At 41.7% G+C, this 21,744-nt stretch overlaps 1 protein-coding gene and 1 pseudogene across 3 annotated transcripts in view; one reads left to right on the top strand and one right to left on the bottom strand.

The window, feature by feature from the left end:
- Positions 1-21,744, bottom strand: part of WDFY2 (WD repeat and FYVE domain containing 2) — a 223,281-nt gene that overhangs the window by 67,675 nt on the left and 133,862 nt on the right. The gene's annotated exons all lie outside the window — the stretch shown is intronic.
- On the top strand, positions 19,854-20,571 carry LOC102419352 (annotated as a pseudogene).

Raw genomic sequence — 21,744 nt, 5'->3', positions numbered from 1 at the left:
GAAAACATCGACGGTAAGACAAGCCAGGTCACCATGGTGGTGGCTGAGCTGGAGCTGACCCTGAGCAGCTGCCCTAGCATGGACTTTGTGGTCAGCCTTCTGGATGGCGTGGTGGAGAAGCTCAGCATCCTCAAGAGGAAGGTGGTGGAGTCCATCCAGGCCGAGAACAAGAGCGCCAAGCTGTGCAAATGCAAGATTGAGCACCTCAAGGAGCACAGCAGTGACCAGCCGGCAGCCACCAGCCTGTTGAATCTGTCAAGGGCACATGCCTGGGTTGCAGGCTCGATCCCCAGTATATGGGGCATGCAGGAGGCAGCCGATTAATGATCCTCTCTCATCATTGATGTTTCTATCTCTCTCTCCCTCTCCCTCTCCCTTCCTTTCTGAAATCAATAATATATATATATATATATTATAAAAGCTGTGCTGCATTTACATTAAAAAACTGTACTTGGCTGTCAAAAAAGGAAGAAAATCTTACCTTTTGAGACAGCATGAAATTATTATGCTAAGTGAAATAAGCCAGTCTGAGAAAGACAAATACCATACAATCTCACTTATACGTGGAATCTAATGAACAAAATAATTTAACAAATAAAATAGAAACAGAAGCATGGATACACAGAGCAGACTAAGCTATCAGAGGGGAGAGGGGTTGGAGGACTGGGTGAAAAAAGATGAAGGGATTAAGCAAAACAATATATGTACAGGGGTTGGCAAAAGTAGGTTTAGAGTTATTCATATGGAAAATAATACAATAATTAATAAGCAATAATACAAGAATAAACTGTTTAGTGTCCTCACAACTGTAAACCTACTTTTGCTAACTTCTGTATATGACACATAGACATGGACAACAGGGTGGTAATAGACAGAGGAAAGGGGTTGGGGGAGGTGGAAGTGGGCAAAGTGGGGATGGATGGAGTTGGAAAGAGACTTGACTATGGGTGGTGAGCACATGATGCAGTGTACAGATGATGTTTTACTGAATTGTACACTTGAAACCTATATGTTTTTATTAACCAATGTCACCCTGATAAATTCAATAAAAAAAAATATTTGTTAGAGCAAAAAATAATTCAATCATGAGGAGAGGGAGCAAAGAGGGGGAGATGGGGGACACCAATACTGTCAACAATAAATTTAAAAATGATTCAATCCTTGTAGATATAAAATGTATTAACATAGAAGCTATATGCCTCCTAATTTCTCTTCTTAAAAAATTATAGTATATGGTCATTATAATAATCTATTTTTAGTAACAAAAAAATCACATTTTAAGAATTTTGACTAGAATTGCACTAAATCTTTAAATTCAGATATAATTGACATTTAAGTCTTTTATGTATAATTAGCAAATTCCTTCAACTAAGTTTCACATATTTCTTTTTAAGATCATTTTTAGTTTCTTATTAACTTCTATAAATGGAATTGTTTTTCTATTACTTGATAAACTTTGAGTAAAAAAGACAGATTTACAGGTGCTACTTTTGGACTAAAACTGAAAAATAGTGGTATCCATTCCTGGGAGAAACACTATGGACCCATTAAAAATCTTGTTTGTGACAGTTATAGGTAGGGTACTCAGTTACATAGGACATGTAACACAATCCAAAGACAGAATAAGGTACTATTCTGTTCTTAAGATTTAGAAGGAAAGACAGAAAGCATGTTTCAGATCAAATTAAGAAAAAAAGAAGAAAAGAAAAAAAATGGCAAGTCTGGTTAAGCTCCAATGTAAAGTGCTGTTACCAGTCATGTTTCCACTCAAATGAAAGGTATGGATTTCTTTTCTAGTCATCCTTAGACTCCAACCCATCACAAGCTCCCAGAGATGTCCTAGATTATTCTGTGAAACTCGGGAAGTAATGGAACAGAAGACTAGGATACATAGTACTGTGGTGTAGCTCTGGTTGGATCCAGGGAACCAGGCAAGAACCAGGAGCACAGTAAGGCCCAGGGGCACAGAGCAGCCCCCACCTGGGCCAAGTTTCATTTCGTTTCGTTTCTTTTTTTTCTTTCTTTCTTTCTTTTTGTTTCTTTCTTATACTTTCTTTCTTTCTTTCCCTCCCTCCCTCCCTCCCTCCCTCCCTCCCTCCCTCCCTCCCTCCCTTCCTCCCTTCCTTCCTTCCTCTTTCTCTCTCTCTCCTCCTTTCCTCTCCTCCTTTCCTCTCCTCCTTTCCTCTTCCTTCCCTCCCTCCCTCCCTCTTTCCTTTCCTTTCCTTCCCTTCCCTTCCCTTCCCTTTCCTTTCCTTTCCTTTCTTTCCCTGCCTCTCCCTCTCCCTCTCCCTCCCCCTCCCCTTCCCTTCCCTTGTCTGTGTCCACCAATCTGTTCCCCTCTCTTTCTCTTTTCAAAGTAATATTCAACCACTGCAAAATATAAGAACTTTTAAACAATCCTATATAATAAAAGCCTAATGTGCTAAGTGTCCAGTTGTCTGTTCAACCAATCAAAGGGTAATGTGCTAATGATATGCTAAGGCCATTTAACCACTTGCTATGATGTGCACTGACCACCAGGGGGCAGAGAGTCAACCGGTCAATCAGTCACTATGACATGCACTGACCACCAGGGGGAAGACGCCCCAACCGGTAGGCGGTAGGTTAGCTTGCTGCTGGGGTCCAGCTGATCAAGACTGAGCAAGACAGGCCAGACATGCCCTGGAGCCCTCCCGCGGTCCCTCCCTGGCTGGCCAACCACCCTGCATCCCTCCCTGGACCCAATCATGCACCAGTGGGGTCCCTTGGTCTGGCCTGTGCCCTCTTGTAATTCAGGACCCCTCGGGGGATGTTGGAGAGCCAGTTTCAGCCCGATCTCACAGGCCAGGCAGATGGACCCCACTGGTGCACGAATTCATGCACCGGGCCTCTAGTCAACAATAATTAAATTAAAAGGCAATCAGCTTGACTCCTCTGCTATCCCCATGGTTACCTTGACTCTCCACTCTGAGTTTACAATAAAGGAATGCTGCTACACAGTTCTAAGCAAGGTCCACCTTCTCACCTATTAAGGTTCAATAAAACAGATCCTAAAGAATTCTAATAATAGAACCATGATACCTTACACTTAAAGAGTGATTTCAATTTCTTACTTTAGTTGAAAGTTTGCCAATGATCTCTTATTTCTTAAAATATAGCACTACTTTGGGGAATAAAAATATAATTTAAATTAGATTATTAACTACTGATTATTTGTCATATTTGTTACATATCAGAGCATATAAATTGATTTAATACTTGATAAACCCAAGTTTTATGAAGAAAACTAAATTAGAGTCTCTATATAGGTTTTCCTCTCCTCTCAGAAAAAAAGTACATCACAAACCAATCAGCAAGGTCATACAAAAACTAAACAGGACCTCTTAACTCAGCCCAAATACAATAAAGAATGAAGGAAGGAAGGTTGTCATCTGCTTAACTGCCCAGCAAAAGTATTCAGGTACTCTTACATGTGTGCCTACGAAAAGCCATAAACTGAAGAGAGGAGATACAAACATAAAAAGTTTCATAAACTCAAAGGTCCTACATTTCTGCGTGGGAACAGAAGTCATCTTTCTTCATCTGCCTCCATAAAAGAAACTGATCTAAAGCCAAAATCTTTTTGAGAGGTGCTATAGCCGAAACCGGTTTGGCTCAGTGGATAGAGCGTCGGCCTGCGGACTGAAGGGTCCCAGGTTCGATTCCGGTCAAGGGCATGTACCTGGGTTGCGGGCACATCTCCAGTGGGAGATGTGCAGGAGGCAGCTGGTCGATGTTTCTCTCTCATCGATGTTTCTAACTCTCTATCTCTCTCCCTTTCTTCATCTGCCTCCATAAAAGAAACTGATCTAAAGCCAAAATCTTTTTGAGAGGTGCTATATTGGTAAATTGCTCATTTTACATTTCCATATAAATCCATTTCTGATCTGCTTTAAAATGTTCAGGATATTGCCAAATATATTGCTTAGTGTCTCGATTATTAATTTACATGAGGGTGATTGATTATTTTAATTAATTGTGGTAAAAATAGATAACATTAAATTATCATCTTAATCATTTTTAAGTATATAGTTCAGTAGTGTTAAGTATATACACATTGTTGTGATGTTTTCATCTTACAAAACAAACTCTATACCCACTAAACACTAATGCCCCCTCCCCTCCAGCCCTTGGCAATCACCTTTCTAGTTTTTGTTTCTATGATTTTAACTATTTTAGATACTGCTTCTGAGTGGAATCATACACTATTTATCCTTTTGTGACTGGCTCATTTCACTTAGCAAAATGTCCTTGAGGTTCATCACTATTGAAGCATGAGACAGAATTTCTTTCCTGTTTAAGGCTGCACAACATTCCATTATATACACATACCACATTTTTTCTAGCCATTCTTCTGACAATGGAAACTTGGGTTGCTTTCACCTCTTGGCTATTTGTATAATGTTACAATGAACATGAATGTGCAAATCTCTCTTCCAGATCCTGCTTTGAATTCTTTTGGGTATATACTCATAAGTGGTATTACTGGATCACATGGTAATTCTATTTTTAATATTTAATACTTAAGAGGTTGATTGACTTTAAATTCAGTGTTAGAAAACTATTACTACCTTTAAAATTGCTTTCTTTTTATTTTTTAAAATATATTTTTATTGATTTTAGAGAGGAAGGGAGAGGGAGAGATAGAAACATCAATGATGATAGAGAACCATTGATCAGCTGCCTCCTGCACGCCATACACTGGGGATCAAGCCTGCAACCTGGGCATATGCCCTGGTTGGGAATCTGAACTGTGACCTCCTGGTTCATACATAGGTTGATGCTCAACCACTGAGCCACACTGGCTGGGAGCTGCTTTCTTTTTGTTATACAGTTTCATAATTAACTGGGTCTCCTTTTTGCCTTGGCTACCAGGTAATTCAGAATCAAAGTCTTAATCATACAACCTGTGCTAGACTTTATAATCTATATACTTGTGCTATTCTAGGTTTCACTCAGGCTCTTTTGGTTGTCAGGAAATCAAACCAGTGAAGAAGAGAGGGTTTATTGTAAAGAGATAGAGACCATATGAGAGAGCTACTGGCCACTGAAGCTGCACTCACCACCCTCTGTCTCTCTTGCAGGCTCAGGGCCTCTCTCCTTGCATCTCAGTTTTTTTCTCCAAATGCAATCTATTATCCTTTCTCAACCAACTAGTCTTTTCTGAAAACTCAACTTCTGTTTCCTCACAACTGGAGCTTGCTTGTAGCCATCTCAGTCTCTCTCTCTCTAACGTAACCTTTCAGCTTCATTTTCTAACCACTGGCTTTCTCTCTTAATATTTCCAGGTTCAAATTCAGGCAGGAATCTGACCAGCCTACACATCTTTTCTTGCAAGGACCCTGCTAGTCCATATGAGGCCCCTAGCCAGTCATTGGGCGAAGCATCCAATCTCAGTTCAACTAATAAATACTAAAAGAAAATAGTCACAAGACTACCTCCACTTTTTCATCAGGGCTTACAGAGGGCAGTTCTTTTACCATAGAAGAGGCTAAACAGAGGAAGACATCATGTGTAACATATCTGGTCCTTCTTTACATGACCATGACAAGAGAACACACACACACACACACACACACACATACACACACACACACACAAATATTTTCCCTGGCCTTGTCTCCAATTTTTATGTTCACTTTTATTTTTATTATGTATATTTTTGCAAGCTTGTGTGATAAGTTTCTGAAATCAGATGGAGCATAATAAACAAATCAAATAAACTTACTTCTACATTATACAGAAGTTGACCCTATTTTGAAGGCTATTTTATACTATAAAATTGCAGTGTTTCAAAATTATTGAGAAATTTAGAATTTTGAAAAGAAATTCCAGAAAAGTAATGACTTCAGCTCAAATATTTAAATGGAGGTAAATACCTTTATATCCTAATCCTTTTATAGATGTGAAAAGGCTGAGACTGGAATTTGCACCTCTTGTTTTGTTTTGTTTGTTTGTTTAAATCAGCAGTTCTCCAACTTTTGGGTCTTTGGTTCCCTTTACTTTTAAAAATTATTGAAGAATCCCGTAGTGATGCGTTGTAATAACCTGGTTATTATTTAACAGGAAAGGCATGAAAGGGGGGACCAGATAATAGAGGTGTGCCCTTGATACAGCTTTTCCAAAAAGCTGCATTTAACACTCTCCAAGTCTGTTCCCTGCTGATTGATGGGAGAAGGGACTAGACCAGTGGTTCTCAACCTGTGGGTCGCAACCCCTTTGGCAGTCGAATGACCCTTTCACGGGGGTCACCTGGAAACAGGCATGGAAGCATAAGATCTAAATATATAACTTCTAAACAAAGAAGCCACTTTCTCTTGGCTCCCAGGCACCTGGCTCCTGGGACTCCTATTGCAGGGCACACTCCCCTGCGGCCACATGGCTCATGGCCAGGTGGGGCTCCACACATGGACTACTAGACTTTAATCTGGCCTAAATACTGAACTACACCTGGCTGCAACATGGAGCAGAAACTCTGGACACTTGCCCTATTTCTGGCTTTACTGACCTCCCCGCTGCACCTTTCCCAAGCCTGGCTTAAGGGGCAGGGGACTTTGGAACCTGAGAAATGTAACGCCACAAAAATAAAATAATATTCCAGATTCCATCTTCCCATGAAATCTTAGAAAGTTCATTTTCTGAAGATATTGCAAGAGCCTCATTTCCACTCATGTCTGAGAAATCTGGCCCATTAATTCCTCCAGCATCAATAGGTTGCATTTAGTGATATTTATCATATTAAAAATTAAAACCAAGAAAATTAAAAAATATTAATTCATCAAAATAGTAATAAATTTATTACCTTACTATAAGTAACATTCATTATGAAAGAATATTTAAAAAAATAAAAAAATAGGCAGAAAGTGGAATTGTTTTTCATTTTTGCAAATCTGATTAATAGAAGAAGACAGTTGGGTCTTCATTTCTACTTCTGCATTCCATCAGTACGTTTGTTAAAAAATGAGAGTACAAAGGGCAAATAATATGTTAATATTATGAAAATAGCTTTGACCTCACAGACAATACTTTGAGAATACTGGTTCAGTGACTGACCTGACTTTTTTTTTTTTTAATCTTTATTGTTGAGATTACAGATGTCCCTCTCCCCCACCCCCCCCATTCCTCCCTTCCACCCGGTTCCCGCCCGGCCCCAGGCCTTCACCATCCTATTGTCTGTGTCCATAGGTAATGCATATATGGATATAAAATCTTTGTTTAATCTCTTCCCATCCCCCCACCCTCCTTCTCTCTGAGATCGTCAGTCTGTTCCATTTCCATGCCTCTGATTCTATTTTATTCACCAGTTTATTGTGTTCATTAGATTTCTTACTCGTTTATTTTGATTTTTAAATTCAATTGTTGATAGGTATTTGTTGCCATTTTTTTTTGGTTCATATTTTTTATCTTTTTCTTCTTCCTCTTCTTAAAGAATAACCTTCAACATTTCATATAAAACTGGTTTCGTGGTGATGAACTAACTCCTTTAGCTTTTTTTGTGTGTGTCTGTTAAGCTCTTTATCTGACCTTCAATTCTAAATGATAGCTTTGCTGGGTAGAGTAATCTTGGTTGTAGATTCTTGCTATTCATCACTTTGAATATTTCTTGCCACTCCCTTCTGGCCTGCATAATTTCTGTTGAGAAATCAGCTGACAGTCATATGTGAATTCCCTTGTAGGTAACTAATTGCTTTTCTCTTGCTGCTTTTAAGATTCTCTCTTTTTCTTTAATACTTGGAATTTTAATTATGATGTGTCTTGGTCTGGTCCTCTTTGGTTTCCTCTTGTTTAAGACTCTCTGTACTTCCTGGACTTATAAGTCTAATTCTTTCACCAGGTAGGGTAAGTTTTCCATTATTATTTCTTCAAATAGGTTTTCAATATCTTGCCCTCTCTCTTCTGGCACCCTCATACTGCGAATATTGGTACACTTGAAGTTGTCCCAGAAGCTCTCTACATTATCCTCATATTTTTGGATTCTTATTTCTTTTTGCTCTTCTGGTTGGGTGTTTTTTGCTTCCTCATATTTCAAATCATTGATTTCTCAGAATTTTCTACTTTACTGTTGAAACCCTGTATATTATTCTTTATTTTAGTCAGTGTATGCTTAGTTTCTGACTGGTCTTTTCCCATGTGTTTGGCATTCTCACTAAGATCCTTGAAAGTCGTACTAAGTCCCTTGAGGTTCCTAGAAGATTCTTGAGTAACCTTATACTAGTAACTGTGGTTTTGGACTCTATATCCAGTAGTTTGCTTTCTTCCATTTCTTTCATTTGTGACACTTTTCTTTGTCTCTGCATTTTGGCTGCTTCCCTCTGTTTGTTTTTATGTATTACATAGAGCTGCTATGTCTCCTTGAGTTGGTAGAGTGGCCTTGTGTAGTATGGGTCCTATAGCGCCCAGTGGCTCAGCCTCCTCAGTCACCTGAGCTAGGCACTCTAGGTGCACCCATTTGTGCGCTGTGTGCACAGTCTTGTTGTAGTTGAGACTTGATTGCTGTTAGTGTCACTGGGAGGAATTGACCTCCAGGCCAATTGGCTGTGAGGATCAGCTGGGACTACAGTGGGAGAGCTGCTGTGCAGGAGACACCCCTATGGAGCAGGACTTGCTTCAGTGGGGCTTTGGTGCTCACTGAGTCTTCCCTTGAGTCTGTTGCTTATGGATATGTAGAGTTGTAATCTGGTATGGTCTGACACTGACTACTGGGTACACTGGCTCTTAGGTCTCTAGGCAGGTGCAAAGTCAGCCAACTGCCTGGGCCACTCAGCAGGAGCTACAGAGAGATCTGCAGATTCTGCCTCTTCGTATTGGTTTGGAAGTTCCCAGATGAGGCCTTGCTATGAAGCAAGGCAGGCTGGTGCTGGTGCCAGATGTTAGGTCTTTTATTGATAGGTTTGTGGCCCCTTGATCCAGCTGCAGCTTATTTGAAATTTTCAAGTACAGGCCATTCATATGCAAAATCCACTGCAGGCAGCTTTCCTGGGGTTGTAAACTGGATGAGGTGGGGTCTTAGGGAATCACCAGGGTGGAGCAAACAGAAGTGGCTGCCAGTCAGCCCTGCAACTGGGGAGGTCCCAGCATAGGAACAATGATGCCTGTGAGTACCTCCATCTGAGAGAAAGCCACCTCTAAGTTCCTGCCCCCATGCCAGACAAATGTGTCCCCCAGAGCCTTGCCCTGGTGCTAGAGCTCAGAGGAAGGAAGACCTTGTAAATTCAGTTTAGCAGCCTCTGTGTCACTGAGCTCCAATCCGCACCGGTTTTTAAAGCCCATAGTTATGGGGACTTTTTATCCCAGCTCTGGAACCTGGGCTGGGGGTCTGGTGTGGGGCTGGGACCCCTTGCTCCTCTGGGTGGCCTCCACAGAGACAATCTCCCTCCTGATTAAAAAAACAGCCTGTTTCATGCCTCCACACCTCCTACCAGTCTCAGTGTGCTTTCTTCTTTACTTCTCTAGTTGTAGGACTTCCATTCTGCAGCTTTCCAGCAGTTATGGATGATGGCTGTTTTGTATTTTAGTTGTAATTTTGATGTGGTTGTGGGAGGGGGCAAGTACAGGTGTTTACATATGCCGCCATCTTGGTTCTCTCTGATCTGACTTTTAGTTTTGACTAATCATCATTTCAGATTCTGTTAATCTGCCTGCAGACTTCAGAGAATTATTCTTGTTTGTTTATAAATTATGAAAAGAGGCTTCAATGGCTACCAAACAATGGAACATTCTCTCCACCCAGGAACTAAGTGGGTTAAGTGCCTGTCAATGCCTAAGGACCCTAATCTTTTCTTTTCTTTTCTATATATTTATTGAGTTCAGAGAGGGAGAGAGATAGAAACATCAATGATGAGAGAATCATTGATCAGCTGCCTCCTGCACATCCCCTACTGGGAATCGAGCATGCAACCCGGGCATGTGCCCTTGACTGGAATCAAACCTGGGACTGTTTAGTCTGCATGCTGACACTCTATCTACTGAGCCAAACCAGCTAGTACTCTTTTTAATATTTTTATGGATTTCAGAGAGGAAGGGAGAGGGAGAGACAGAAACATCAATAATGAGAGAATCATTGATCAGTTGCCTCCTGCATGCCCACATCAGGGATTGAGCCTGCAACCTGAGCATGTGCCCTGACCTCTTGGATCACAGGTCGATGCTCAACCATTGAGCTACACCGGCTGGGCAGGACCCTGATCTTTTCTGACCTCAGTATTTTAAGAAATGGGAGGAAGGAATGCTTTAGTCGCAAATCCCCAGCCTCAGCTCTGAACTTTAAGAAACCCCTAGTCATATTTCTAAGAAGACTGATGTGTCACAATACATGGAAGAATATGAAGCAAGAGAAATGATAACTGAGGCTTGTGTAACAAGAACAGCTGTTAGCCTCTCTAGATTCAAAACATTTTGTACAAAGAAACAAATTCAGGTTTACAAATTCTTTTGATAAATTCTCATTCAAACTCAGATTTATAAACAAAACACACAAATGCAACTTCAAGGTCTTTCAGCACATAATCTGTTCTCTCTCTAAGTTTGCCTGGATGCTTAACTTAAAGTTTAACTGACATCATTTTTCTTTAATGAAGTGGTTCCTAAAGTGAGGCACATGCACCACAAGGGGCAAATTGACTTTTAAGGGGAACAATTCGAGAATGAATTATTAACAGTGAATTTTTTGCATTTCTTATGGTTCTAGGGGCCTCATATACAGTATATAAATATATATTGTGACATATTTATGCATTTCAGTTCTCTATTATGTTTTAAAACTTTATTTGCCATTTTTTCATATCACTTGATATTATTATTATTATTATTAGAGGCCCGGTGCACAAAAATTTGTGCACTCGGGGGGGTGGGGAGGAGGGGGGTCCCCTTGCCCGGCCTGTGCCCTCTCGCAGTCTGGGACCCCTCGGGAGATAACGACCTGCTGGCTTAGGCCTGCTCCCAGGTGGTAGAGGGCAGGCCCAATCCCTAAGTGCAGCCCCTGGTCAGGCTCAGAGCAGGGCCGATTGGGGAGTTGGGGCGCTGCCCCGTCATGCACAGAGCAGGGCGGTTCAGGAGGTTGCGATGCCACCCTCAGTCACGCTCAGGATAGGGCCGATTGGGGGGTTGTGGCGCCGCCCCCTGTCACACACAGAGCAAGGCCGATCAGGGGGTTGGGGCGCTGCCCCCTGTCACTCACAGAGCAGGGCCAATCAGGGGGTTGGGGCGCTGCCCCCTGTCACTCACAGAGCAGGGCCCATCAGGGGGGTTGGGGTTCCGTACCCTGTCACACACAGAGCAGGGTCGATCAGGGGGTTGGGGAGCTCCCCCCTGTCACTCACAGAGTAGGGCCGATAGGGGAGTTGGGGCACCGCCCCCTGTCACACAGAGAGCAGGGCGGATCAGGGGGTTGGCGCGCTGCACCCTGTCACACTCAGGGCAGGGCCAATGGGGAGGTTATGGCTCTACCCTGTCACACACAGAGCAAGGCCCATGGAGGGGGGTTGGGGTGCCACCCTCTATCACCCACAGAGCAGGGCCGATCAGGGAGTTGGGGCGCCGCCACTGTCACACTCGGGGCAGGGCCGATGGAGAGGTTATGGCTCTACCCTGTCACACACAGAGCCGCAGGGCAATCAGGGGATTGGGGAGCTCCCCCCTATCAGGCACAGAGCAGGGCTGATATCAGGGGGTTGGGGCGCCTTCCCCTGTCACACACAGAGCTGCAGGGCGGATCAGGGGGTTTGGGCGCTGCCCCCTGTCATGCTGATCCCGGTGCCAGGAGCCTCGCTGCTCCGCTGATCCCGGTCCCGGGAGGCATATTACCCTTTTACTATATAGGATAGAGGCCTGGTGCACGGGTGGGGACCGGCTGGTTTGCCCTGAAGGGTGTCCTGGATCAGGGTGGGGGTCCCCACTGGGGTGCCTGGCCAGTCTGGGTGAGGGGCTGAGGGCTGTTTTCTGGAAGCGAGTGACTGAAGCTCCCAACCGCTCCTTGTTTTCTTTTCTTTTTTTTTTTTTTTATTCTGGGCCAGCTTTAGCTCTGAGGCCTCACTGCTGAAAACATCGATACAATGTTGCAGTCCCGGGCTGACTGACAGCAGGTTTCTGGAGTTTTGTTTAGCTTCTTATTTGCAACATAGTACATAGTTTCTTAGAGTTGCAACTCAGAGGCCGGCAGCGGCAGGTGGGGAACGTTGGAGTCTGCAGTCCCTGGAGCAAGCAAGCCTCATGTTCACTTCCAGCTGCCTGGCTGCCGGCCGCCATCTTGGCTGACAGTTAATTTGCATAAGGATATGCTGATTAGCCAATGGGAAGAGTAGCGGTCGTACGGCCAATTACCATGTTTCTCTTTTATTAGTGTAGATTATTATTAGGCTTCAGTTCATGGAGTTAAAAAAATATGTCTTTTTTTTCCTCTTCAATCTTTCATTTTATTATTTTTTTTAATTAAATCTTTATTGTTCAGATTATTACAGTTGTTCCTCTTTTTTCCCCCCATAGCTCCCCTCCACCCGGTTCCCACCCCACCCTCTGCCCTTACCCCCACACTGTCCTCATCTATAGGTGTACGATTTTTGTCCAGTCTTTTCCCGCATCCCCCACACCCCTTTACCCCCCAAGAATAGTCAGTCCACTCCCTTTCTATGCCCCTGATTCTATTATATTCACCAGTTTATAATGTTCATCAGATTATTTATTCACTTGATTTTTAGATTCACTTGTTAATAGATGTGTATTTGTTGTTCATAATTTGTATCTTTACCTTCTTCTTCTTCTTCCTCTTCTTAAAGGATACCTTTCAGCATTTCATATAATACTGGTTTGGTGGTGATGAACTCCTTTAGCTTTTCCTTATCTGTGAAGCTCTTTATCTGACCTTCAATTCTGAATTATAGCTTTGCTGGATAAAGTAATCTTGGTTGTAGGTCCTTGGCATCCATCACTTTGAATATTTCTTGCCACTCCCTTCTGGCCTGTAAAGTTTCTGTTGAGAAATCAGATGACAGTCATATGGGTACTCCCTTGTAGGTAACTGACTGTCTTTCTCTTGCTGCTTTTAAGATTCTCTCTTTGTCTTTTGTTCTTGGCGTTTTAATTATGATGTGTCTTGGTGTGGTCCTCTTTGGATTCCTTTTGTTTGGGGTTCTCTGCGCTTCCTGGACTTGTAAGTCTATTTCTTTCACCAGGCAGGGGAAGTTTTCTGTCATTATTTCTTCAAATAGGTTTTCAATATCTTGCTCTCTCTCTTCTTCTGTCACCCCTATAATTTGGATGTTGGTATGCTTGAAGCTGTCCCAGAGGCTCCTTACACTATCTTCATATTTTTGGATTCTTTTTTCACTTTGCTTTTCCGGTTGGGTGTTTTTTGCTTCTTCGTATTTCAAATCTTTGACTTGATTCTTGTGATCCTCTAGTCTGCTGTTGGCACTCTGCATAATATCCTTCATTTCAGCCAGTGTATGCTTAATTTCTAGTTGGTCCTTTTTCATAACCTCGAGGGTCTCACTAAATTTCTTGAGGGTCTCACTACATTTATCGGCGGCCTCACCAGACTTTTTGAGGGTCTTACTAAATTTATCAGCGGCTTCTAGACAGTTCTTGAAAAACCTTAAAAGTGTGGTTTTGAACTCTATATCCAGTCGTTTGCTTTCCTCCCTTTCTGTCATTTGTGACCTGTTTCTTTGTCTCCGCATTTTTTATGCTTCCTTGTGTTGTTAGAGTGGCTTTCTATGCTAGGTGTCCTATAGGGCCCGGTGGCTCAGCCTCCCCAATTACCTGAAGTGGACATTCTTGGTGCACCCCTTTGTGAGCTTTGTGCACAGTCTTGTTGTAGTTAAGCCTTGATTGTTGTTGGTATCACTGGGAGGAATTGACCGCCAGGCCAATTGGCTGTGAGAATCAGCTGTGTCTACAGTGGGAGAACTTCTGTGCTGAAGACACCCTTATGAGGCAAGACTTGCTTCAGTGGGGCTTTGGTGCTCACTGAGTCTGCCCCCTGAGTGTGTCCCTTATTGATCTGAGGAGTTGTAATCTGGATGGTCCCACTCTGACCACTGGGTACACTGGCTCTTGGATCTCTAAGGAGGTGCTAATTTAGCCTCTGCCTGAGGCTACCCAGCAGGAGCTACGGAGAGATCTGCAGATTCTTCTTCTTTGTTTGGGGTTTGGAGGTGCCCAGATGAGGCCCAGCTGTGAAGCAATGCAAGCTGCTGTGGGGCCTTGGGCCTTCTTTTGGATGTTCTGGGTCTCTCTGACCCAGCTGCAGTTTGTTAGGTAATTTTCAGATTGCAAAGGGCCAGGCCTTTCATATGCAAAAGCCTCTGCACACAGCATGGGTGGGGCGGGGTCTCAGGGAATCAACAGGGCGGAGCAAACAGCTATGGCTGATCCTCAGTCCTGCCCTAAGAGGCCCCGAGTCTCAGTGTCCTGGTGATCGCTGCAAGCACCTCTGAGAGAAAGCCTCCCTCGAGTTTAGACCAATGCCAGACAGTCCAGTTTTTCCCCGTATGAGTCTGGGTCCCCAGAGACTTGCCCGGAACTGGAGTTCAGAGCAGTCAGGAGCTTGAGACACCCTCCCGATTGAAAAAGACAACCGTGTCCTCAGTTGCCAGCCCTTTCCACGTGCGCCTGCGTACCTCTGCACTTTACTTCCACACCTCCTCTGAGTCTCACTGTGCTTTTCTCTTTCCTTCTAGTTGTAGAATTTCCACTCAGCCAGCCTTCCTGTGGTTCTGGATGATGTCCGTTTTGTCTTTTATTTGTATTTTTGAAGTGGTTATGCGAGGCAGCAATTTCCAGTGTTTACCTATGCCGCCATCTTGGTTTTTCTCCTGATATTATTATTTTTTTTAACAATTTCTTCCTCAGTACTTCAATTGTCCTTTTGTTCTTTTATTTTTCTCTTTCATAGATGCCATGTTCTTTGGAAGCTTGTTTAGACCAAGTTCATGACCTTTAGGCTTCTTCCACGTGAATAGGAGTTCACTTTTTGAATAATAAGAATTATATGTCACGGGGGGCGGGGAATCAGGATTTTAGAGATGCTTAAGTGGGGCATGGCCAAAAAAAAAGTCATATAGTGGTTATATAGGATTTTATAAGTGGTTCCTATGGAACCACTGCTTTAATGGTAACATGGTTTTACACTTTTCCACCCCCAAACCCCCCAGCACCTAATGCAAGTAAACAGACGCAGTTGGTTTTACAATACCTCTCCCAAAAGGACGGAAAGGAGAGGGTAAAAGAAAAAATGACACACAGGTTGGAAATCAACTACTTCCAAGATTGCGTCTGGCAAATTTCAGAATCTTAAGGACAAATACTCTTGGAAATTATTCAACAGATGAGGAATTTACCCTGCTCAAGACCACAATCTGATGCCAGAACAACGATGTATTACACAACAAAGCCACTGAAGTACTATGTCTTTATTGCCCTTCAGATAGTGAAAGAGACTGCATATTTTAAATAACTTCTAAACACAATAAAAGTTCTGCTATTATATTAAACAGCAGATTACATGACAGATCAGTTTACATAAACTCTAATTGGTAATACTTGTTTTTTAAACAAAAAATGGCTCAAACTTTTTGACAAAATTATTCTGAACAAAAAAGTTGCCTGCTAAAATTGAAAATTACTTTTAGCTGATGTCATGAAATTTAGCCTTATAGTCAAGGCTGGCAACTACTGTTCCAACTTATGAAAGCAACTGTTGAAAGAAATTTGGACCTTTGGTTGTTAAGTTTTAGATTCTTGGAATTTTAGAGTTTGTAAGGGGTCTTAGAGATTGCATAGTACAATGACTCATTCTTTTTTATCTACTGATCTTTTGATTCACACAAACCTCAAAAAGCCTCTTCAAAAGGATATTGAAACCTGGGTGAATGTCTCATTGAATTTCTATGGGCAAAGGAAAATATTTCAGTGCAAATTCTGAAATCACTGCACACTTCAGAAAATCCAGATGACAATACATATAACAAACACAAAAGATAGATAAGTACAAGTACAACTCATGCCTCCCTCATTTTCTGTTACCTAAGTCTATTGCCTAGAAACACTACTAACTGGTACGCCATGGACATTGACAGTCAGTGTACTATTTGGTAGTATACTGACTAAAAATGAGCTTGGCCTGGGAGGTATCTTTGCCAACTACTCTTTCTCTCCAGTCAATTTCTCTTACACATTTAGTAATCAGATCTTTACCATCCTTCTTAAACCCACATCACTTCCAATGCACTTCCAACTAAAGTACATTTGTGCTTGACAGTGGCCTGCACACCCCCACTACCTAGCCTTTGCACTAGTCTCTCCTTTGCAGGAAACTGTTCCCTTTCCCCAATCTCCATCAATTTTCATATTAACCCTTCTAGGCAAGGTTGAATGGTCTGCTCATATGATCACCCCAGGCAGAATGAATCTGACCTTTGCTGAAATTCAACAGGCTCATCTTTTATGGTCTTGATCACAATCTGCATTAATTAGAGATATCTATGATCAGATTATTTTATCTTTCCTCATAGATTTTTAAATAGAAAAAAATAGAGTTTTTGTTTTCTTTCTTAATACATGTGTCTCCTATATGTCCAGCATTTCTCCCAATATGCCATGTAGGAGAGGTAATCAATAAATATTTATAAAGTAATAAGCATTCCTTTTGTTTTTTATGTCAAAATTTTAATTGTACTAATATTATAAACACTCTACCTCAAGGTCTTTGCAATGTTTGTTCTTCTACCTTGAACACTCTTTCCCCAGATATCAGCATGACTCACTACCTCAACCTTCAATTTCTCTGCTCAAATGAGACCTCCTCAATGAGGCCTAACATATATGTCCATCCTTTTAAAATTTGCAATCGGTCTCCTCTACCCCACCCTCACATTCCCAGTCTCCCTTACTTTGCTTCATTTTTTCCCGTAGCACCTATTACCTTCTAACATATATAAGTTTTTATATTTTTCTTTTTAAAAAATATATTTTATTGATTTTTTTACAGAGAGGAAGGGAAAGGGATAGAGAGTTGGAAACATCGATGAGAGAGAAACATCGATCAGCTGCCCTTGGTACATGCCCTTGACCGGAATCAAACCTGGGATCCTTCAGTCCACAGGCTGACGCTCTATCCACTGAGCCAAAAACGGTTAGGGCATATTTCTTGTTTATTAAATGAAACATACAAAAGAAGAGGAATGGGGAAGGAGAGAGTTCATTGATGTATCTCAAGCAGTTAGAGCACTGACTGGCACATAGTAGCTGCTTCAACATTTTAGTATGGGTGCATGCCAGAGACCAATTCCAGCATGACAGCAGGGCTGCATCTGGGAATGGCTGAAGGCATTTCCCCAAACCTGAATAGGATACATTAAATTGATTTCTTGGCTGCCAGACAGCTAAAAGGCATCTTAATCGACATGTTATTGCCTCCTACTGGCCAAACACCTGAACAGCCGTAGGCTAATTTCCCCATTCTGACAATGTTTCTGTGTACCCTTTGAAGTGTATATCTCTGCCTCGCCTCAGGACAAGTTGTGTTAATAAAAAGCATGGGGTCCTGGGGACGAGGAGAACCGAAGACCTTAGACTTAAGACCTTACATCTTAGCTCCTTTAGCTAAGCTCCTCTGACCCCCAAAATGCCTTTCAAAATTATATTTCGTCTCCAGACTCTTTATTAGTCTCTGGACTCTTATTTAATATCTACGCACGGCCTTCTCCAGATTCCTGAACCGTCTTGATGCTGGGACAAGAACCCCGGCAGGTGCAGCAAACAAGTATGACATTAGGTTTATGCTTTTATATAGAGAAGACATCAAAAAAGGATTAAGTGATTTCCTCATCAACAGTAGGCTAGGAAGGGTGAAAAAGGGGGACACCTGAACTAGTTTCAACAATAAAGAGAAATTTTTTAAAAATCCTATGTAATAAAAGCCTAATATGCTAAGTGTCCAGTCGAACGGTCGGCCGATCAACCAATCAAAGAGTAATATGCTAATCCTATGCTAAGGCCGCTCAACCACTCCCTATGACATTCACTGACCACCAGGGGGCAGATGCTCCAATCGGTAGTTTAGCTTGCTGCTGGAGTCCGGCCTATCAGGACTGAGTGAGATGGGCCGGACACGCCCTGGAGCCCTCCCACAGTCCCTCCCCAGCTGGCCAACCTCCCACGTCCCTCCCTGGCCCGATTATGCACCAGTGGGGTCCCTCGGCCTGGCCTTTGCCTTCTCACAATCCAGGACCTCTCGGGAGATGTCGGAGAGCCGGTTTCAGACCGATCCTGCTCAATGCAGGAGCTGTCCCCTGGTGGTCAGTGCACTCCCACAGGAGGAGTGCTGCTCAGCCAGAAGCCGGGCTCACAGCTGGCAAGCGCAGCAGCAGTGGTGGGAGCCTCTCCCACCTCTGCGGCAGCACTAAGGATGTCTGACTAACGGTTTAGGTCTGAGGGCTCCCAGACTGCGAGAGGGCTCAGGCCGGGCTGAGGGACCCCTCCCCCTGCCTGAGTGCAGGAATTTTGTGCACTGGGCCTCTAGTAATAAAATAAAACAAGCCTAAAGCAGAAAAAAAAAATAGTAGGCTTGGAAGTAGGAACTAGATTCCTCAATTTGGGGGTCAATGCTAACTACAATAGGTTTGAATAAAAATATGTACAATCACCAGACATTCAAATAATAAAAGAAAAAAGGAAGGGAACCTAATTACTAAAGCTATTACTTTTTGTAATCAATGCCAAAAAATAAAAGAGCACTTGGTTTTAACTCAAATCTCAGGACTAATCAATGTTTTACTTCCTAGTTCAATAGCAAAACACCATAATATGTTGCTTTTTTTTTTTATAATCAACATATAACATTTTATTAGTTTTAGGTATACAAAATAATGGTTTGATATTTGTATTCACTGTGATGAATTGTTTTATAACGTTAACTGGTTCTAACCATGGTCTTTGTGCTAAAATGTTGTTACATTTTTCTGTATTTAAACTGACAGATTTTTAGCCTGAACATTATTTAAACCAATAAGTGTGCAGAGAGCAAGTAATGAGCAAACATTACCTATTCAACCCAGTTTTACTAGCCATAAATGGTGCTCACAAAAAACAAACTGGCTTAAAACTTCAGAGTTTTTAAAAATTTCTTTAAAATTGAGATGGCGAATAATTATGTAAAAAACTCTAATTTCAGATAAAATTATTAACTTTATCAAAAAGTAAATTAAAGTTCATCTTTTCTTGAAATGAATAGAATTTCTGCTATAAAAATAATAATTAATATTTATTGAGACCTTTATATAAATTACCTCATGTGACCCTCTTAACAACTATGAGGCACATATTCTTCCTAATCTACAGTGAGTAAATTGAGCCTTATGAGAAGTTAACCAACTTGTACGTCATTATCCAGCTAAAAGATGACAGAGCTGGAATTCAGATGCAGAATTCTCTGGGAGCAGTTCATACCTCAACAACCAGGATATCTGCCCCTGATATCTGAAGGCAAAGTGTGTTAACAATGATTTCTCCCATGAATTCTGAGTAAACTCTACCTGATAAAGGGATAGAAGAGAGGAATAAAACAATCACTTATTCCATATCAGAGCTGGTGGGAAACAAGGGCTTCTATAAGAATGACTAGAATGTAAGAATGAAAGTAAAAGAATAAAGAAACTCTGGAGGGAAACACGGGTGCAACTAGCTTGGTTTTCATTCACTTGAAAACTATTACTGAGGTTTCAATTTGTGCAAGGCTCTCAACTGGGTATTGGAAATACCAACGTATGTAATGTTTCCTGCCTTCAAGTTGCTCAGGCTAATGGAGGTTAGAAACAAACAAACACAAAAAACAAGGAAATATGGTGATCAGCAAGAACAAGCACCTTATGAAAGGCAGCAAAAGAGACAAAAAGGAAGCGGTTGATCCATTTTCTAAGGAAGATTGGTGTGATGTGAAAGCACCAGGTATGTTCAATATACGAAATATAGAAAAACACTAGTCACCAGAACTCAAGGAACCCAAATCGCATCTGATGGTCTCAAGGGTCATTTTTTTGAAGTGAACCTAACTGATCTGCAGAATGATGAAATTGCGTTTAGAAAATTCAAGCTAATTACTGAGGATGTTCAGGACAAAAACTACTGGACTAATTTCCATGGCATGACTCTTCCCCATGAAAAATAAGCTCCATGGTAAAAAAATGGCAGACCATGACTGAAGCTCATGTTGATGTCAAGACAACTGATGGTTATTTGCTTCATCTATTCTGTGTTGGTTTTACTAAAAAAAAAATTAAAAAAAATGCAATATTCAGATTCAGAAGACCTCATATGTTCAGCATCAACAGGTCCACCATATCTGAAAGAAGATGATGACAAATGATTTGAAAGAAGTCATCAATAAAATGATTCCAGATAGCATTGCCAAACTATTTAACCACTCCATGATGTCTTTCTTAGAAAAGTAAAGTGCTGAAGAAGCCCAAGTTTGAACTGAGAAAACTCAAGGAGCTTCCTGGTGAAGGTAGCAATTCTAGAAAACCTACTGGGAATGAGACAGGTGCTAAAGTTGAATGAGCCCCCAGTCCAAGAATATGTTTAAAATTCAGACATTTAATGGCAACAAATAAAAATCCTATTTGTGAGGGGGGGGGGGAGAAATAGGGGAAAAAAAGAAAACAAGGAAATTAGAATTTACTAAATTTCTCCTATTTACTATTTTGAGGAACTCTATGTGTTATCTTACTTAATATACAATCATATAAACTAATATGTATGTAATATACATATAAACTAATAATTAATTACACATAAATATTATAGCAGAAATTTCAACTAAATGCTATGAGAGGCCTTAAGAAGGGCCTTTTAACCCTGCCCTAGAATAGGATAGGCTTCTCATAAGAATGGGTTTGGGGCTTTAAGCTAATTGTTAAAGATATGAGAGGAGTTCCTCAGGGGGAAGGAAGCAGGAGGTCAGTAAGAGTAACAGCCTCTTTTAGCAAGGGGACTCCATGTATATGGGCATGGATTTGTGAACCATACAAGTATGATATTTGGGTAAGAGAGTTTGTAATAAATGAAGCTGACAAAGTGGGCAAGAATTAAGAAATGTGAATTATATTCTTCCAGAAGTTGTTGAGAGTCTATACACAGAGGAGTGGCATGATTACACTAGAATTTTAGATATGTGATGGCAGAGTAGCTATAGGAAACTAGATAAGAGACAGTAGGAACAGTCAGGGGCTTACTGCAACAGTCCAAGCAAATGCTGTGAGGGACAGAAAGATTTAAAGTATTGGTGGAAATAAGCAAAAAAGGAGAGTCTGGAGACAGCTCTGAGGTAAGTCAGTAGGCCAGGGCATTGATTGCTGTAAGATTTGAGGGGGAAATGTAGATCTACTATAACTCCTACTTCTAGTTGTGGCTCCTTGGTGATGTCATTTACTGAAGGAAAGAGAAAGAGCATATGTTGGGGAAAAGAGAATTATTTCTACTTAGAATATGCTAAATCACAAGTCTTAGAGACTCCCAGGTAGGAATGCCAAGTAAGCAGCTAGGAGTCATAGTTCAGGCTCTGGAGGACAGAATGGGACATCTTGAGAACTGTAGTATATGTAGGATAATTAAGCTGCAGGCGCAGATCACCAAGAAAGTTTGCAGCACGAGCAGAACCTTGGAGAGCACTGACATCTAAGGCTTTGCCAGAGAAGGAAGAGCCAGTAAAAACATCTGGAGAGCCCTAGCCCG

This window comes from Myotis lucifugus, unplaced genomic scaffold (genome assembly GCF_000147115.1).
Source record: "Myotis lucifugus unplaced genomic scaffold, Myoluc2.0 scaffold_7, whole genome shotgun sequence".
Lineage (NCBI taxonomy): Eukaryota > Metazoa > Chordata > Mammalia > Chiroptera > Vespertilionidae > Myotis > Myotis lucifugus.
Note: the sequence above shows the minus strand (reverse complement) of the source record. Positions and strands in the feature narration are given on the sequence as shown.